Consider the following 18,023-nt stretch of genomic DNA (forward strand, 5'->3'; position numbering starts at 1 on the left):
CAGCTGCTTGAGTTCTACTATTCCCCTGGAAATCACATACCACATACCGAACGCCATGAACTTGTTCCCTCAGCACCGATGTCCATCTCGCGGTTTTCGTCCTCTCTCCACACCGCCACCTTTGCGCTATGCTACCTACCAGACAATCTGGTACTAAACCTTCGACTCCCATTTCTCAAGAAACTTTCACTTGTGCGGGTTTGTATATCGGAGGCCTCATTGCACAGCATCATCCACTCCAGTTGCCCTGCGCTGGAGTGCTTGGTGCTTGTTTTCACAGTTAGAATCGGTTGTCTCCAAATAAAGTCGCCTAACCTTGTAAGAATTGGAATTTCTTTTGACGGAAGGCAGCTCATCATCCAAGATGCCCCTTCACTTCAAAGGTTGATCCTTGATTCTAGTTATTCACCGTTCCAAATAACCGTCCTCTCTGCGCCTAAACTGGATACCTTGGGTGTACTACATGATCTCTGTGCTCATTTCAATATGGTGTTTGGCTCCACAGTTCTTCAGGTACTTTATATTATCATCTACACTTGTAACCATAAGCTGCATTTTAAATTTCTGCGCATAATTTATATATCATCTTGGAGTACACATTTTGTACTAATATTATGTTCTATGCTCAATGAAGAGTTTCTCCATGGATGGCCTATCAATGATGTCTATTTAGGCAACCGGACGGGGTAAGAAAGTTATAACCAATCGGTGGATTCGTAAGCATCGGGATTTTCTCACTTCTCATGAGATTCGATTGAAGACAATAACGCTGGAACGATATGTAGCCAACCGTGCAAACACAAGATTTGTCACATTCTTCCTGCTGACTGCGAGGTTACTACTGTCCATCAAGCTTAAGTTTATCAGCAGCATGGTTTTGACGGATGGGTATGTCGAAGAGCAAAAAAAGGAGTTTTAGGTGGGCAAAAGAGCTTCTGAACATGTCGGGCTTCTATTTACAACATATTGTGGTCATAATCCAGTAAATTTTACGACCCGGGATGTTCATTCTATGGACCTGACCGATCCATTTGACTGTGACTGCCGAAAACAATGCTGGAGTTAGATGTTGTTGCCCTTTTCAATCTGTTTTTTTGTAAACCTGATGAACAATTAACCCTCGTGCTTTTGTACAGTTTGTAAGCTGGAGTTAGATGTTCCTGCCCTTTTCAACTCGGCTGTGACTGTCATATTTTCTTTGAAACAAGGCAACTGGCTTGCCATTCGTTTAATTTAGAGTGAAATATTGTAACAAATCCCAACCAAGGGAAATAACATCACTGTCGCCGGCTGCTTGAGCTCACTGTGCATTATAGAAGCCAAGTGATTAGCCCCCACCAGCACCCACAAACTTATTTCGAACTAGCACATCAAATGGGCTGTAAATTTTCATAGGAAAGGCTGCATGACCGTGACAGATTTGGATTCTGACATTTGGGACCCGCGAGGAAATAGCCTATCCAAGGTGGTGTCGACTTACTAGCCAGTCAACAAACGATTCTGCCTAGCAGCCGTTGGATTGACATCCAACATCTGTCGTGTATCTTCCATCTCTTGTCTTCTTCTTCCTCCAGCCGCCCAAACCAAACCACCCCGTCGGCTCCGCCTGCTCCCGCCTCCCATGGCTAGCTGCACCTCCGCCGCCCTACCGTATGTACCCTCTAACGTTGGCCAGTCCCTCCCTCTATTCCCCCACACGTCCTGTTATTCTCCAGCGACGTCAGCCCCAACACGCACCCGCGCCCGAACCAGTCAACCCTCGTACTCCCCTCCGCCTGCGACTGGACCGGCGCATCTTCAACGGCTCCTGTTCATTCCGTCCGAGGCCTCGTCGTCGTCCTCCGCCTTGCGGCCTTGGTTCGCTCGCTGTACGCGATGCGCCGCCCTCTTGCGTTGTCAACGTCGTCAACAACCGAGAGGAACAAGGGGATGACTGTACGTGGAGAGGATGACAGTAGGGACCCACCAGCGTCATGGCAGTACGCAAGCAAGTGCCTCTATAGTACAAGCCCAAAAATATGGTTCCTCCTAATGGTTGGACATCTGGGGCTCACGCCATTGTCAACGTAGTCAATAAACGAGACAATTACACTACGAGTGGCTGACACCAGGGACAAGTCGCGCAGATTTTTTGTTAGGAACAAGCAGTTGTTATTTATACTAGTTTTAGCGACGGATCAGGGTAACAACGGGGCTGTGCGGGGGTTGTGGCCCGTCTAGCCAGGGTTTTATTTATGTTTACCACATCATGAGCCCAGTTGTGTTTTTTTCTTGCTGAAAATGGCTAGCCCAGTTCTATTTTTTTTAAAGAAATACCCAAACAAGGCCTACTTGCTTTATCGGCCCTGCTGGGCTGCAAATCTTTCAAGACGAGGAGAGTTTCATTCGGTTTGCCCAGAAATGGGCAGTACATTTTTAAAACACATCAAACCAGGAATTAGTTTCAATTTTTTTTCATTACAAGATCTTAAATTCCATTGATTTTTATGCGTGGACAATTATTTGGATTTTATATTTATATAAATTATTTTTCAAACTAGTTTCAATGTGAATCGATATTTCTGGATTAAAAACAGTTGACCGCACTGAAATATGCAAAATTTCGTATACTTTTTAACCGTGGCCACAATATGGGGTGTAATGCTAACAAAAAGAAGATGGGCTCCAAAAAAATTCTTAAGAATTAGCAAATGGGCTGTACATTATTAGAAATAATGGCAGATGGGTTGTATGTTGTTTTCCACAGATTTGAGGCAGACTTGTGCGCCTACTACAGGTTGACGCGTATGCTTTCATAAAAAAAAGGTTGACGCACACGCAACGCCCTGTCAACTTAGTCAACACACGAGAGTAGTGACTATTGGATGTCCATCCAACGGCTGTCGTGCTTCTTCAATCTCTGCTCTTCATGCTTCAGCCGCTCAAACAAGCGCCGGCGGGATAGCCTGCTCCCTCCTCCCGCGGCCGGCTATGCTGCCGCGCAGGCCTCATGGCCCCACCGTACTCCCATCGCTGGCCTAGCCATCCCTCTACTCACCCACACATGCTGTTATTCTCCGGCGACGGCAGACGAACCAGTAAACCCTCGTACTCCTCCACGTGGGAAACAACTGCCGAGTATTCCCTGGCTCCGTGTCGTTCCCTTCCTAGGCATCGCCGTCGTCCACCACCCTGGTGCTCTTGGCGCGGCCTGGTCAACGTGGTCAATGAACGACATCCATCGGAAGTGGACTGTACGTGGAGAGGCTGACAGCTGGGTCCACGGCCACACGTAAGGAAATGCCTCCTTATTACGCGCAAAATAATGATTCCTCCACCTGACAGCTAGGACCCACAGGAAGGGCCTCTGTATTTCGCGAAAAAAACGTTCCCCCCGCTGACAGGTCGGACCTACCAACTATATCTTCACACGCAAGGAAGTGCCTCCTTATTACGCCCAAAAAAATGAATACCCCCCTGCTAGTTGGGACCCACCATATTGTTGGGCTGACTTGTGGGCCTACTAAGTTGACGGGGACGGAGGGCTTTGTCAACTTAGTCAATACTCCAGTGACCGTATGATGTCCATCCAACGGCCATAGTGCTTCTTCAACCTCTGGTCTTCTTGCTCCAGCCGCCCAAAGCAGCGCCGGTCGTGCCGCCTGCTCCTGCCTCCCATGGCCAGCTGTGCTACCGCGGAGGCCTCACCGCCCCCAAACTACTCCCACCACTGGCCAGGCCATCCCTCCACTCACCCACACCCCCTGTTATTCTGCGGCAACGGCAGCCTCACACCGCAGCCGAACCAGTGAACGCTCGTACTCCTCTCCGCGTGGGCATCCACTGCCGCGTCTTGCCTGGCTCCGCGTCGTCCCCTTCCTAGGCCTCGCCGTCGTCCACCGCCGTGGTGCTCTCGGCGCGGCGTGGTCAATGTGGTCAACGACCGACTTCCATCGGAAGAGTACTGTACGTGGAGAGGCTGACAGCTGGGTCCACGACAGCCGCAAGGAAGTGCCTCCTTATTACGCAGAAAATAATTATTCCTCCACCTGACAGCTGGGACCCACCGGACGGGCCACCAGTATTTTGTGAAAAAAATCTTTTCCCCCTGACTGCTGGGACCCACCAGACGGGCCACCGTATTTCGCGAAAAAAATGTTCCCCCCGCTGTCAGCTCGGACCCACCGGAAGTGCCTCCTTATTATGCACAAAAACATGAATACTCCCCCGTCTAGCTGGGACCCACCTTGGTGGGAGGCTGACTTGTGGGCCTACTAAGTTGATGGGGACGAAGGGCTTTGTCAACTTAGTCAATATGAACGATTCTAGCTCCAGTGACCGTACGATGTCCATCCAACGGCCGTAGTGCTTCTTCAACCTCTGGTCTACTTGCTCCACCGCCCAAAGCAGTGCCGGTCGTGCCGCATGCTCCTGCCTCCCGTCGCCGGCTGTGCTGCTGCAGAGGCCTCACCGCCCCTACTATTCCCACCGCTGGCCAGGCCCTGCGGCGACGGCAGCCTCACACCGCAGCCGAACCAGTGAACCCTCGTACTCCTCTCCGCGCGGGCTTCCACTGCCGCGTCTTCCCCAGCTACGCGTAGTCCCCTTCCTAGGCCTCGCCGTCGTCCACCGCCGTGGTGCTCTCCGCGCGGCGTGGTCAACGTGGTCAAGGAACGACTTCCATCGGAAGAGTACTGTACATGGAGAGGCTGACAGCTGGGTCCACGGCCACAGCCCAGTTTTTTTTGTGATTTGCCAAGTAAGTCGCTTTGTCAGGCCTGTTGGGCTGCAAATCTTTCAAGACAAGGAGAGCTTTCATTCGGCTGGCCGAGAAAATGGCCCATGAGTAATGAGAAATGGGCTGTACAATTTTAAAACACATCAAACCGGCAATTAGTTTCAAATATCTTTTTTTTCATTTCAAGATTTTAAATTACATTAATTTTTATGCGTGGAGAATTTGGTGGATGTTATATTGATATACATTTATTTTTAAAATCAGTTTGAATGTGAGTACAAATTTCGGGATTAAAAACAGTTCGGACCGCACCGAAATATGCAAAATTTCGTATAATTTTTTAACCGTGGCCACAATATGGGCTGTAATGCTAACAAAAAGAATATGGGCTCCAAAAAAAACCCTTAAGAATTAGCAAATGGGCTCTAAATTATTAGAAATAATGGCAGATGGGCTGTATGCTGTTTTCCACAGATTTGAGGCTTTCCTAAAAAAAGGTTGACGCACAAGCACTGACTGTTGGATGTCCATCCAACGGCCGTCGTGCTTCTTCAATCTCTGCTCTTCGTGCTCCAGCCGCTCAAACAAGCGCCGGCGGGACTGCCTGCTCTCTCCTCCCCGCGGCCGGCTGTGGTGCCGCGCAGGCCTCACCGCCCCACCGTACTCCCATCGCTGGCCTAGCCATCCCTCTACTCACCCGCACCTGCTGTTATTCTCCGGCGACGGCAGATGAACCAGTAAACCCTCGTACAGTCGTACTCCCCTCCGCGTGGGAAACAACTGCCGAGTCTTCCCTGCCTCCGTGTCATCCCCTTCCTAGGCCTCGCCGTCGTCCACCGCCGTGGTGCTCTCGGCACGGCGTGGTCAATGTGGTCAACGACCGACTTCCATCGGAAGAGTACTGTGCGTGGAGGCGCTGACAGCTGGGTCCACGGCCGCAGTAAGGAAGTGCCTCCTTATTACACGCAAAATAATTATTCCTCCACCTGACAGCGGGGACCCACCGGACGGGCCACCGTATTTCGTGAAAAAAACGTTTCCCCCTGACTGCTGGGACCCACCAGCTACACCTTCACACGCAAGGAAGTGCGTTCGGGCAAAAAAACAAAACGATTCGCCCCCCTGACTGCTGGGACCCACCAGCTACATCTTCGCACGCAAGGAAGTGCCTGACAGTCGGGACCCACCTGGTTGAAGCGTATGTAGCGTTGTCATTCTGGTCGCGAACTTGTACGTACATATATACTGGTGGATGTAGAGGCGCGCACGTGTCGTAGTAGAGGCGCGCACGTAGCATGTACACGTACGTACAGCGGCCAGGGTGCAAGAAAGAAAATACGGCCACGTATGTGTACATACGGGCGGGGTCTCGAACGCCTACTCGCGCATACGTACGGCGAGGGCTCGTTGACATGGCTGGGTCGGAACGGAGAAACAACGTCGTCGTCGTGTTCATGGGGAGGCAACGGATTGCGTCGTGTTCATGGGGAGGCAACGGAATGCGTCGTGTTCATCGGGAGGCAACGGAACACGTGGGAGCCAACCGGCTGGGTCGGAACGGAATGCGTGGTCGTGTTCATCGGGAGGGCTTGGACGGAACAGGCGATGGAAGCGAGGCCTGGCGTACCGCAGAACGGAGGAAACGGCCTTGTGTTCGACCGGCCACGTTCGAAACGAGATCATGTTCATCTGGAGGGGTCTGGCGTACCGCAAAACGGATGAAACGGACCTCCTACGGTCAAAGTGGGGGTCCTGTTGATCGGGAGGGGTGTGGCGTACCGCAAAACGGGCGAAACAGACCTCCTACGGTCGAAACGGGGGTCCTGTTGATCGGGAGGGGTGTGGCGTAGACGAAACGGACCTCCTACGGTCGGAACGGGGGTCCTGTTCATCGGGAGGGGTGTGGCGTACCGCAAAACGGGACTCCATGGGATACTGTTCATCTCCACCGTCGACCTCCTCCAACCTCCACGGGCTACCGTCGACCTCCTCCAGCCTCCACGGGCTCCTGTTCATCCAGCCTCCACCGCGCGCTACTCCACCGGCTACTGTTCAACCACCCCTCCACGGGCACCCCTCCACCGTCTACTTTTCATCCAACCCTCCACACCACGGGGTCCTATTCAACCACCCCTTCACGGGCACCCCTCCACCGTCTACTGTTCATCCAGCCCTCCACCACACCACGGGGTCCTGTTCATCCAGAGGCAACGCCACCGCTCACTGTTCATCCAAACCCCCCCGCAACGCTCACTGTTCATCCCAGAGGCAGCATCGATCGGCTTCAGTTAGCAGCAGTAGTGAAGGAATCGCTCGATCGGGTTCAGTTAACAGTCATCAATCGATCGCTCGGGTTTAGTAATGTGTAGCCTGTTGTGCAATCGCTCGGGTTTAGTTAGAGCCCAACGCCTCGCTCGGGTTCAGTTAGAGCCAACGCCTCGCACACACGCGCGTACGTGTACGAGAGAAACGCGCATCGCTCGGCCCCCGACCTCCCACCGTAACCGGGAACTTCCCGAAATTTTCCTCCCCCTCGCTTCTACCACGGTTTTTTCCATCATGGACGGCCCAAAGAATGTCATGCAGCTGCGTCTCCGGCCCGCCCAGGACGAAAACCCCATTTTCTGTCATGATTTTTTGTCATAGAAGTAGGAGCCCACCACATCTATGATGATACCGGGTTTTGTCACAATTATCGTCATAGACGTGTCATATGTATGACAGAAAAAATTTCGTTCGACCCAAAATGTCATGGATGTGTCTTTTTTTTGTAGTGGTTAGACTTTGTTGTTGCATGGTATATGTTACTTTGTGCTCACTTCTACATCACAAGTCATTGTTAATTAAAATTGGCTTTGATATACCTTGGGATCCGGGTGGATCCATTACTTGAGCACTATATGCCTAGCTTAATGGCTTTAAAGAAAGCGCTGCCAGGGAGACAACCCAGAAGTTTTAGAGAGTCATATATTTCTGTTGAGTGCTTTTGTATAGTTTAAAAACAAAAAATAAATAAAGATGGGAACCCGAAACTTTTCAAAAAGAAAAGCGAAAGTGAGAAAGACGAGCATTGTTAAATTGGGAGCAAGCCTTGAACTTTGTTCATGCTCACGGAAACTTTGTGAATCTTGATTACAGAAACTTTTCAATAAAAAAATTATCCCCTTGTACAATTCCATTGTATTATAAAAATAATGTGCCAAGGTTTGCCTTTAGGATGTTTACAATGCTTGTTGGTTTGTGCGGTCCAGGACAGAAACTTTGGCTGTAGTGCGCGATTTTACATTTTTTACTGGAACGTAAAATGGTTCTGAAACTTTTTGCACTGTATTTATATACAAATTTTTTATTTTTCCTAATTTTTGCAGAATTTTCAAGTATAAGAAGTATGGTGAATGTTCAGATTATTATAGACTGTTCTGTTTTAGACAGATTCTGTTTTTGATGCATAATTTGCTTGTTTTGATGAAACTATCAATTTATATCAGTGGATTAAGCCATGGAAAAGTTATATTACAGTAGCTACAATGCAAAAACAAAATATGAATTGGTTTTCAACAGTAATTAGAGTAGTGATTTGCTTTATTATACTAACAGATCTTACCGAGTTTTTTGTTGAAGTTTTGTGTGGATGAAGTGTTCGATGATCGAGGATGTCTCGATGTGAGAAGAAGGAAGAGAGGCATGAGCTCAAGCTTGGGGATTCCCAAGGCACCCCAAGTAAATATTCAAGGAGACTCAAGCGTCTAAGCTTGGGGATGCCCCGGAAGGCATCCCCTCTTTCTTCAACAAGTATCGGTATGTTTTCGGATTCGTTTCGTTCATGCGATATGTGCAAATCTTGGAGCGTATTTTGCTTTAGTTTTCATTTTTCTTTTATGCACCATGCTGGTATGAGATAGTCCTTGGTTGATTTATAGAATGCTCTATGCACTTCACTTATATCTTTTGAGTATGGCTTTATAGAATGCTTCATGTGCTTCACTTATATCATTTGAAGTTTGGATTGCCTGTTTCTCTTTGCATAGAAAACCGCCATTTGTGGAATGCTCTTTTGCTTCACTTATATTTGTTAGATCGTGGGCATATCTTTTGTAAAAGAATTAAACTCTATTGCTTCACTTATATCTATTTAGAGAGATGACAGGAACTGGTCATTCACATGGTTAGTCATAAAATCCTACATAAAACTTGTAGATCACTGAATATGATATGTTTGATTCCTTGCAATAGTTTTCCGATATAAAGATGGTGATATTAGCGCCATGCTAATGGGTAGTTGTGGATTAGTAGAAATACTTGCGTTGAGGTTTGTGATTCCCGTAGCGTGCACGTATGGTGAACCGTTATGTAACGAAGTCGGAGCATGAGATATTTATTGATTGTCTTCTTTATGAGTGGCGATCGGGGATGAGCGATGGTCTTTTCCTACCAATCTATCCCCCTAGGGGCATGCGTAGTAGTACTTTGCTTCGAGGGCTAATAAACTTTTGCAATAAGTATATGAGTTCTTTATGACTAATGTGAGTCCATGGATTATACGCACTTGGGCGCTGGTGGCTTCGCCTCGGCGCCAAATGTTGGCGGGGAGGGGACCTCTGCTTCTCAGCCCGGCACAGGTAAGTTACTCGCCTTCCGTCCCTATTCCTTTTTCTGTTCTTTCTGAATCCTTGGTCTTGGCCTCGTCTCATCCCCTTCTCGGTATCCAGACCCCCTCCCCCCGGCGGACCCAGAGGACATAGACAACGTCATCGAGGATGTCGCCAAGGCCGCCGAGACGGAGGCCGAGAAGATCGCCGCCGAGGAGGCCACCAAGGGCGCTCCTGAGGACGCCGCCAAGTGGCCTGTCGGGGAGCCCGGCAAGGCTACCGCTGAGAAGGCCGGCAAGCGGCCTGTCGGGGAGGCCGGCAAGGCCGCTGCCGAGGAGGAGGTGGTTGATGACCAGCCTTCCTCCTCCACTGCCTCTGGCTCCGGCAGGTATCTGAGGGTGGGTGGCGACCTTTTCGTCCACCTTCCAGGGGCGTCGAGCTCCAAGGCGCCCGTCGAGGGAGAGGTGTTCGACGAGGAGGTGCTTGCCGCCGCCGGGCTCGAGGTTGTTGACGAGCCGAGCACTGGTGGTGACGGTTCTCAGGAGGAGCGGCTTCTCCAGGCCATGGGTGCCAATTTTCGAAAGCTCCAAGCGCTCTACCGCGCCCGCCTGGACAAGGCCAAGTCCAGGATGGCAACGGTGGACAAGGGGGAGGCGGACCTTGCTACCTCTTGAGCACTGCGTTGGTTTTCCCTTGAAGAGGAAAGGGTGATGCAGCAAAGTAGCGTAAGTATTTCCCTCAGTTTTTGAGAACCAAGGTATCAATCGAGTAGGAGGCTATGCGCGAGTCCCTCGCACCTACACAAACAAATAAATCCTCGCAACCAATGCGATAAGGGGTTGTCAATCCCTACACGGTCACTTATGAGAGTGAGATCTGATAGATATATAGGATAATATTTTTGGTATTTTTATGATAGAGATGCAAAGTAAAATAAAAGCAAAGTAAAAGGCAACAGAAATAACTGAGTGTTGGAAGATTAATATGATGAAGATAGACCCGGGGGCCATAGGTTTCACTAGTGGCTTCTCTCAAGAGCATAAGTATTTTACGGTGGGTGAACAAATTACTGTTGAGCAATTGACATAATTGAGACGAGTTATGAGAATATCTAGGTATGATCATGTATATAGGCATCACGTCCGAGACAATTAGACCGACTCCTACCTGCATCTACTACTATTACTCCACACATCGACCGCTATCCAGCATGCATCTAGAGTATTAAGTTCATAAGAACAGAGTAACGCCTTAAGCAAGATGACATGATGTAGAGGGATAAATTCATGCAATATGATAAAAAAAAACCCCATCTTGTTATCCTCGATGGCAACAATACAATATGTGTCTTGCTGCCCCTACTGTCACTGGGAAAGGACACCGCAAGATTGAACCCAAAGCTAAGCACTTCTCCCATTGCAAGAAAGATCAATCTAGTAGGCCAAACCAAACTGATAATTTGAAGAGACTTGCAAAGATAACCGATCATACATAAAAGAATTCAGAAGATTCAAATATTGTTCATAGATAAACTTGATCATAAACCCACAATTCATCGGTCTCAACAAACACACCGCAAAATAAGATTACATCGAATAGATCTCCACGAGAGAGGGGGAGAACATTGTATTGAGATCAAAAAAGAGAGAAGAAGCCATCTAGCTAATAACTATGGACCCGAAGGTCTGAGGTAAACTACTCACACTTCATCGGAGAGGCTATGGTGTTGATGTAGAAGCCCTCCGTGATGGATGCCCCCTCCGGCGGAGCTCCGGAACAGGCCCCAAGATGGGATCTCGTGGGTACAGAAGGTTGCGGCGGTGGAATTAGGTTTTTGGCTACGTTTGATATTCTTTTTCTGCGAAACTCTGAAATAGTCAAAAAACAGCAATTCTGGGCTGGGCCTCCGGTTAATAGGTTAGTCCAAAAAATAATATAAAAGTGAATAATAAAGCCCAATAATGTCCAAAACAGAAGATAATATAGCATGGAGCAATCAAAAATTATAGATACGTTGGAGACGTATCAAGCATCCCCAAGCTTAATTCCAGCTCGTCCTCGAGTAGGTAATTGATAAAAACAAATTTTTTGATGCGGAGTGCTACTTGGCATAATTTCAAAGTAATTCTTCTTATTGTGGCATGAATGTCAGATTTGATATGATTCAAGATAAAATTTTAGTGTTGATACAAAAACAATAATACTTCAAGCATACTAACTAAGCACTTATGTCTTATCAAAATAACATGGCCAAAGCAAGTTATCCCTACAAAATCATATAGTCTGGCTATGCTCCATCTTCCCCACACAAAATATTCATATCATGTACGACCCCGGTTTTGGCCAAGCAATTAGTTCATACTTTTAACGCGCTTCAGCTTTTTCAACTCTTACGCAATACATGAGCGCAAGCCATGGATATAGCACTATGGTGGAATAAGGTATAATGGTAGGAGTTATGTGGGAAGACAAAAAAGGAGAAAGTCTCACATCAACGAGGCTAATAAACGGGCTAGGGAGATGCCCATCAATTGATGTTAATGCGAGGAGTAGGGATTGCCATGCAACGGATGCACTAGAGCTATAAGTGTATGAAAGCTCAAAAAGAAACTAAGTGGGTGTGCATCCAACTTGCTTGCTCACGAAGACCTCAGGCATTTGAGGAAGCCCATCATTGGAATATACAAGCCAAGTTCTATAATGAAATTTCCCACTAGTATATGAAAGTGACAAAATGGGAGACTCTCTATTATGAAGATCAAGGTGCTACTTTGAAGCACAAGTGTGGTAAAAGGATAGTAACATTGTCTCTTCTCTATTTTTCTCATTTTTTTATTTGGGCCTTTTTTTATGGCCTCTTTTTTTTAGTCCGGAGTCTCATCCCGACTTGTGGGGGAATCATAGTCTCCATCATCCTTTCCTCACTTGGGACAATGCTCTAATAATGATGATCATCACACTTTTATTTACTTACAACTCATGAATTACAACTCAATACTTAGAACAAAATATGACTCTATATGAATGCCTCCGGCGGTGTACCGGGATATGCAATGAATCAAGAGCGACTTGTATGAAATAATTATGAATGGTGGCTTTGCCACAAATACAATGTCAACTACATGATCATGCAAAGCAATATGACAATGATGGAGTATGTCATCATAAACCGAATGGTGGAAAGTTGCATGGCAATATATCTCGGAATGGCTATGGAAATGCCATGATAGGTAGGTATGGTGGCTGTTTTGAGAAAGATATAAGGAGGTTTATGTGTGATAGAGCGTATCATATCACGGGGTTTGGATGCACCGGCGAAGTTTGCACCAATTCTCAAGGTGAGAAAGGGCAATGCGCGGTACCGAAGAGGCTAGAAAATTGTGGAAAGGTAAGTGTGCGTATAATCCATGGACTCACATTAGTCATAAAAAACTCGTATACTTATTGCAAAAATTTATTAGCCCTCGAAGCAAAGTACTACTACGCATGCTCCTAGGGGAAGGGTTGGTAGGAGTTAACCATCGCGCGATCCCGACCGGCACACAAAGGAAGACAATCAACAAGTACTTCATGCTCCGACTTCGTTACATAACGGTTCACCATACGTGCATGCTACGGGAATCACAAACTCCAATACATGTATTTTTCAATTCCACAATTACTCAACTAGCACAACTATGATATTACCAGCTTTATATCTCAAAACAATTATCAAGCATCAAATTTCTCATGATATTAATTAAAACAAATTATCATGCTAATTTAAGACTCTCAAAATAATACAAGTGAAGCATGAGAGATCAATAGTTTCTATAAAACAAATCCACCACCGTGCTAAAAAAGATATGAGTGAAGCACTAGAGCAAAAACGATATAACTCAAAAGATATAAGTGAAGCACATAGAGTATTCTGATAAATTCCGAATCATGTGTGTCTCTCTCAAAAGGTGTGTACAGCAAGGATGATTATGGTAAGCTAACAAACAAAGACTCAAATCATACAAGACGCTCCAAGCAAAACACATATCATGTGGTGAATAAAAATATAGCTCCAAGTAAAGTTACCGATGGAAGTAGACAAAAGAGGGGATGCCTTCCGGGGCATCCCCAAGCTTTGGCTTTATGGTGTCCTTAGATTATCTTGGGGGTGCCATGGGCATCCCCAAGCTTAGGCTCTTGCCACTCCTTGTTCCATAATCCATCAAATCTTTTACCCAAAACTTGAAAACTTCACAACACAAAACTTAGCAGAAAATCTCGTGAGCTCCGTTAGCGAAAGAAAACAAAAGACCACTTCAAGGTACTGTAATGAACTCATTCTTTATTTATATTGGTGTTAAACCTACTGTATTCCAACTTCTCTATGGTTTATAAACTCTTTTACTAGCCATATATTCATCAAAATAAGCAAACAACACACGAAAAACAGAATCTGTCAAAAACAGAACAGTCTGTAGTAATCTGTAACTAACGCAAACTTCTGGAACTCCAAACAATCAGACAAAATAGTAAGACCTAGGCAATTTGTTTATTGATCAGCATCAATTGGAATCAATATTTTATCACGTTCGGGTGATTTTTAACAATTGTTTTCGTGAACAGAAAGTTTCTGGAATTTTCTGCGAGATCAAATAACTACCATCCAAGAAGATCCTATAGGTTTAACTTGGCACAAACACTAATTAAAACATAAAAACACATCTAACCAGAGGCTAGAACAAATATTTATTCCTAAACATAAGCAAAAATCAAAAAACTAAAAATAAAATTTGGTTGCCTCCCAACAAGCGCTATCGTTTAACGCCCCTAGCTAGGCATAAAAGCAAGGATAGATCTAGGTATTGCCATCTTTGGTAGGCAATCCATAAGTGGCTCTCATGATAGATTCATATGGTAATTTTATTTTCTTTCTAGGGAAGTGTTCCATGCCTTTCTTTAATGGAAATTGGAATCTAATATTCCCTTCCTTCATATCAATAATTGCACCAGTCGTTCTAAGGAAAGGTCTACCAAGAATAATAGGACATGAAGGATTGCAATCTATGTCAAGAACGATAAAATCTACGGGCACATAGTTCCTATTTACAACAATAATAACATCATTAATTCTTCCCATAGGTTTCTTAATAGTGGAATCCGCAAGGTGCAAATTTAAAGAGCAATCATCAAAATCATGGAAACCTAGCAAATCACACAAAGTTTTCGGAATCGTGGAAACACTAGCACCCAAATCACACAAAGCATAGCATTCATGATCTTTAATCTTGATTTTAATAGTAGGTTCCCAATCATCATAAAGTTTTCTAGGGATAGAAACTTCCAACTCAAGTTTTTCTTCACAAGATTGCATCAAAGCATCAACGATATGTTTGGTAAAAGCTTTATTTTGACTATAGGGATGAGGAGAATTTAGCACGGATTGCAACAAGGAAATACAATCTATCAAAGAACAAATATCATAATTAAATTCCTTGGAATCCAAAATAGTGGGTTCATTAACATCTAATGTTTTGATCTCTTCAATCCCACTTTTATCAATTTTAGCATCAAGATCTAAAAACTCTAAATTTTTGGAACGCCTTCTAGGTAAAGGTGGATCATATTCAGTCCCATCATTATCAAGATTCATATTGCAAAACAAAGATTTAATAGGGGACACATCAATAACTTTTAGATCTTCATCTTTCTTTTCATAAGGACTAGAAGAACACGCTTTCATAAAGCAATCTTTCTTAGCACGCATCCTAGCGGTTCTTTCTTTGCACTCATCAATGGAAATTCTCATGGCTTTGAGAGACTCATTGATATCATGCTTAGGAGGGATAGATCTAAGTTTTAAAGAATCAACATCAAGAGAAATTCTATCAACGTTCCTAGCCAATTCATCAACTTTAAGCAATTTCTCTTCAAGCAAAGCATTGAAATTATTTTGTGAATTCATAAACTCTTTTACACTAGTCTCAAATTTAGAGGGCATCTTATTAAAATTTCCATAAGAATTGTTGTAGGAATTACCATAATTATTAGAGGAATTGCTAGGATAAGGCCTAGGATTAAAGTTTCCTCTATACGCGTTGTTACCAAAATTATTCCTACCAACAAAATTCACATCAATAGATTCATTATTATTCTCATTCAAAGTAGACAAAGGCATATCATTGGGATTAGAAGAAACACTCTTAGTAGCAAATAATTTCATAAGTTCATCCATCTTTCCACTCAAAACATTAATTTCTTCTATCGCATGCACTTTTTTATTAGTAGATCTTTCAGTGTGCCATTGAGAATAATTAACCATAATATTATCTAGGAGTTTAGTAGCTTCTCCTAAAGTGGTTTCCATAAAAGTGCCTCCCGCGGCCGAATCTAAAAGATTTCTAGAAGCAAAATTCAATCCGACATAAATTTTTTGTATAATCATCCACAAATTCAAACCATGAGTAGGGCAATTACGTATCATTAATTTCACCCTCTCCCAAGCTTGTGCAACATGTTCATGATCAAGTTGCTTAAAATTCATAATATCGTTTCTAAGAGAGATAATCTTGGCGGGAGGAAAATACTTAGAGATAAAAGCATCTTTGCACTTATTCCAAGAATCAATACTATTTTTAGGCAAAGACGAAAACCAAGCTTTAGCACGATCTCTAAGCGAAAAAGGAAATAGCTTTAATTTAACTATATAATTGTCAACATCTTTCTTCTTTTGCATATCACACAAATCAACGAAGCTATTTAGATGAGTAGCGGCATCTTCACTAGGAAGGCCGGCGAATTGATCTTTCATGACAAGATTCAACAAAGCAACATTGATTTCACAAGATTTAGTATTGGTAAGAGGAGCAATTGGAGTGCTAAGGAAATCATTATTGTTGGTATTGGTAAAGTCACATAATTTGGTATTATCTTGAGCCATCGTGACAAATAAGCAATCCAACACACGAGCAAACAAGAGACGGGCAAAAAGAGGCAAACGAAAAAGAGAGGACGAATAAAACGGCAAGGGTGAAGTGGGGGACAGGAAAACGAGAGGCAAATGGCAAATAATGTAATGCGGGAGATAAGGGTTTGTGATGGGTACTTGGTATGTTGACTTTTGCGTAGACCTCCCTGGCAACGGCGCCAGAAATCCTTCTTGCTACCTCTTGAGCACTACGTTGGTTTTCCCTTGAAGAGGAAAGGGTGATGCAGCAAAGTAGCGTAAGTATTTCCCTCAATTTTTGAGAACCAAGGTATCAATCCAGTAGGAGGCTACGCGCGAGTCCCTCGCACCTACACAAACAAATAAATCCTCGCAACAAACGCGATAAGGGGTTATCAATCCCTACACGGTCACTTACGAGAGTGAGATCTGATAGATATGATAGGATAATATTTTTGGTATTTTTATGATAGAGATGCAAAGTAAAATAAAAGCAAAGTAAAAGGCAACGGAAATAACTGAGTGTTGGAAGATTAATATGATGAAGATAGACCCGGGGGCCATAGGTTTCACTAGTGGCTTCTCTCAAGAGCATAAGTATTTTACGGTGGGTGAACAAATTACTGTTGAGCAATTGACTGAATTGAGCATAGTTATGAGAATATCTAGGTATGATCATGTATATAGGCATCACGTCCGAGACAAGTAGACCGACTCCTGCCTGCATCTACTACTATTACTCCACACATCAACCGCTATCCAGCGTGCATCTAGAGTATTAAGTTCATAAGAACAGAGTAACGCCTTAAGCAACATGACATGATGTAGAGGGATAAATTCATGCAATATGATAAAAAAACCATCTTGTTATCCTCGATGGCAACAATACAATACGTGCCTTGCTGCCCCTACTGTCACTGGGAAAGGACACCGCAAGATTGAACCCAAAGCTAAGCACTTCTCCCATTGCAAGAAAGATCAATCTAGTAGGCCAAACCAAACTGATAATTCGAATAGACTTGCAAAGATAACCAATCATACATAAAAGAATTCAGAAGATTGAAATATTGTTCATAGATAAACTTGATCATAAACCCACAATTCATCGGTCTCAACAAACACACCACAAAAGAAGATTACATCGAATAGATCTCCACGAGAGAGGGGGAGAACATTGTATTGAGATCAAAAAAGAGAGAAGAAGCCATCTAGCTAATAACTATGGACCCGAAGGTCTGAGGTAAACTACTCACACTTCATCGGAGAGGCTATGGTGTTGATGTAGAAGCCCTCCGTGATGGATGCCCCTCCGGCGGAGCTCCGGAACAGGCCCCAAGATGGGATCTCGTGGGTATAGAAGGTTGCGGCGGTGGAATTAGGTTTTTGGCTCCGTTTGATATTCTTTTTCTGCGAAACTTTGAAATAGGCAAAAAACAGCAATTCTGAGCCGGGCCTCCGGTTAATAGGTTAGTCCCAAAATAATATAAAAGTGAATAATAAAGCCCAATAATGTCCAAAACAGAAGATAATATAGCATGGAGCAATCAAAAATTATAGATACGTTGGAGACGTATCAGACCTCAAGGTGCGCGCTGCCGAGACGCAGACTTGGTTCCGCCAGGCTTGTGAGGAGATGAAGGTCGCCCAGGGTGAGCTGGCCAAGCACGACGTGGAGCTCACCATGAAGCGGCCCGACATCGAGAAGGCCCAGGAGACGGCGGAGAGCTTGGCCGCCGCAACTGAGGCCGCTCGGACCCAGCACCAGGCCACGCTGAACTCCTAGGAGGAGGACCTT

The sequence above is a fragment of the Aegilops tauschii genome, chromosome 5, assembly GCF_002575655.3.
Source record: "Aegilops tauschii subsp. strangulata cultivar AL8/78 chromosome 5, Aet v6.0, whole genome shotgun sequence".
In the NCBI taxonomy this organism is placed as follows: Eukaryota; Viridiplantae; Streptophyta; class Magnoliopsida; order Poales; family Poaceae; genus Aegilops; species Aegilops tauschii.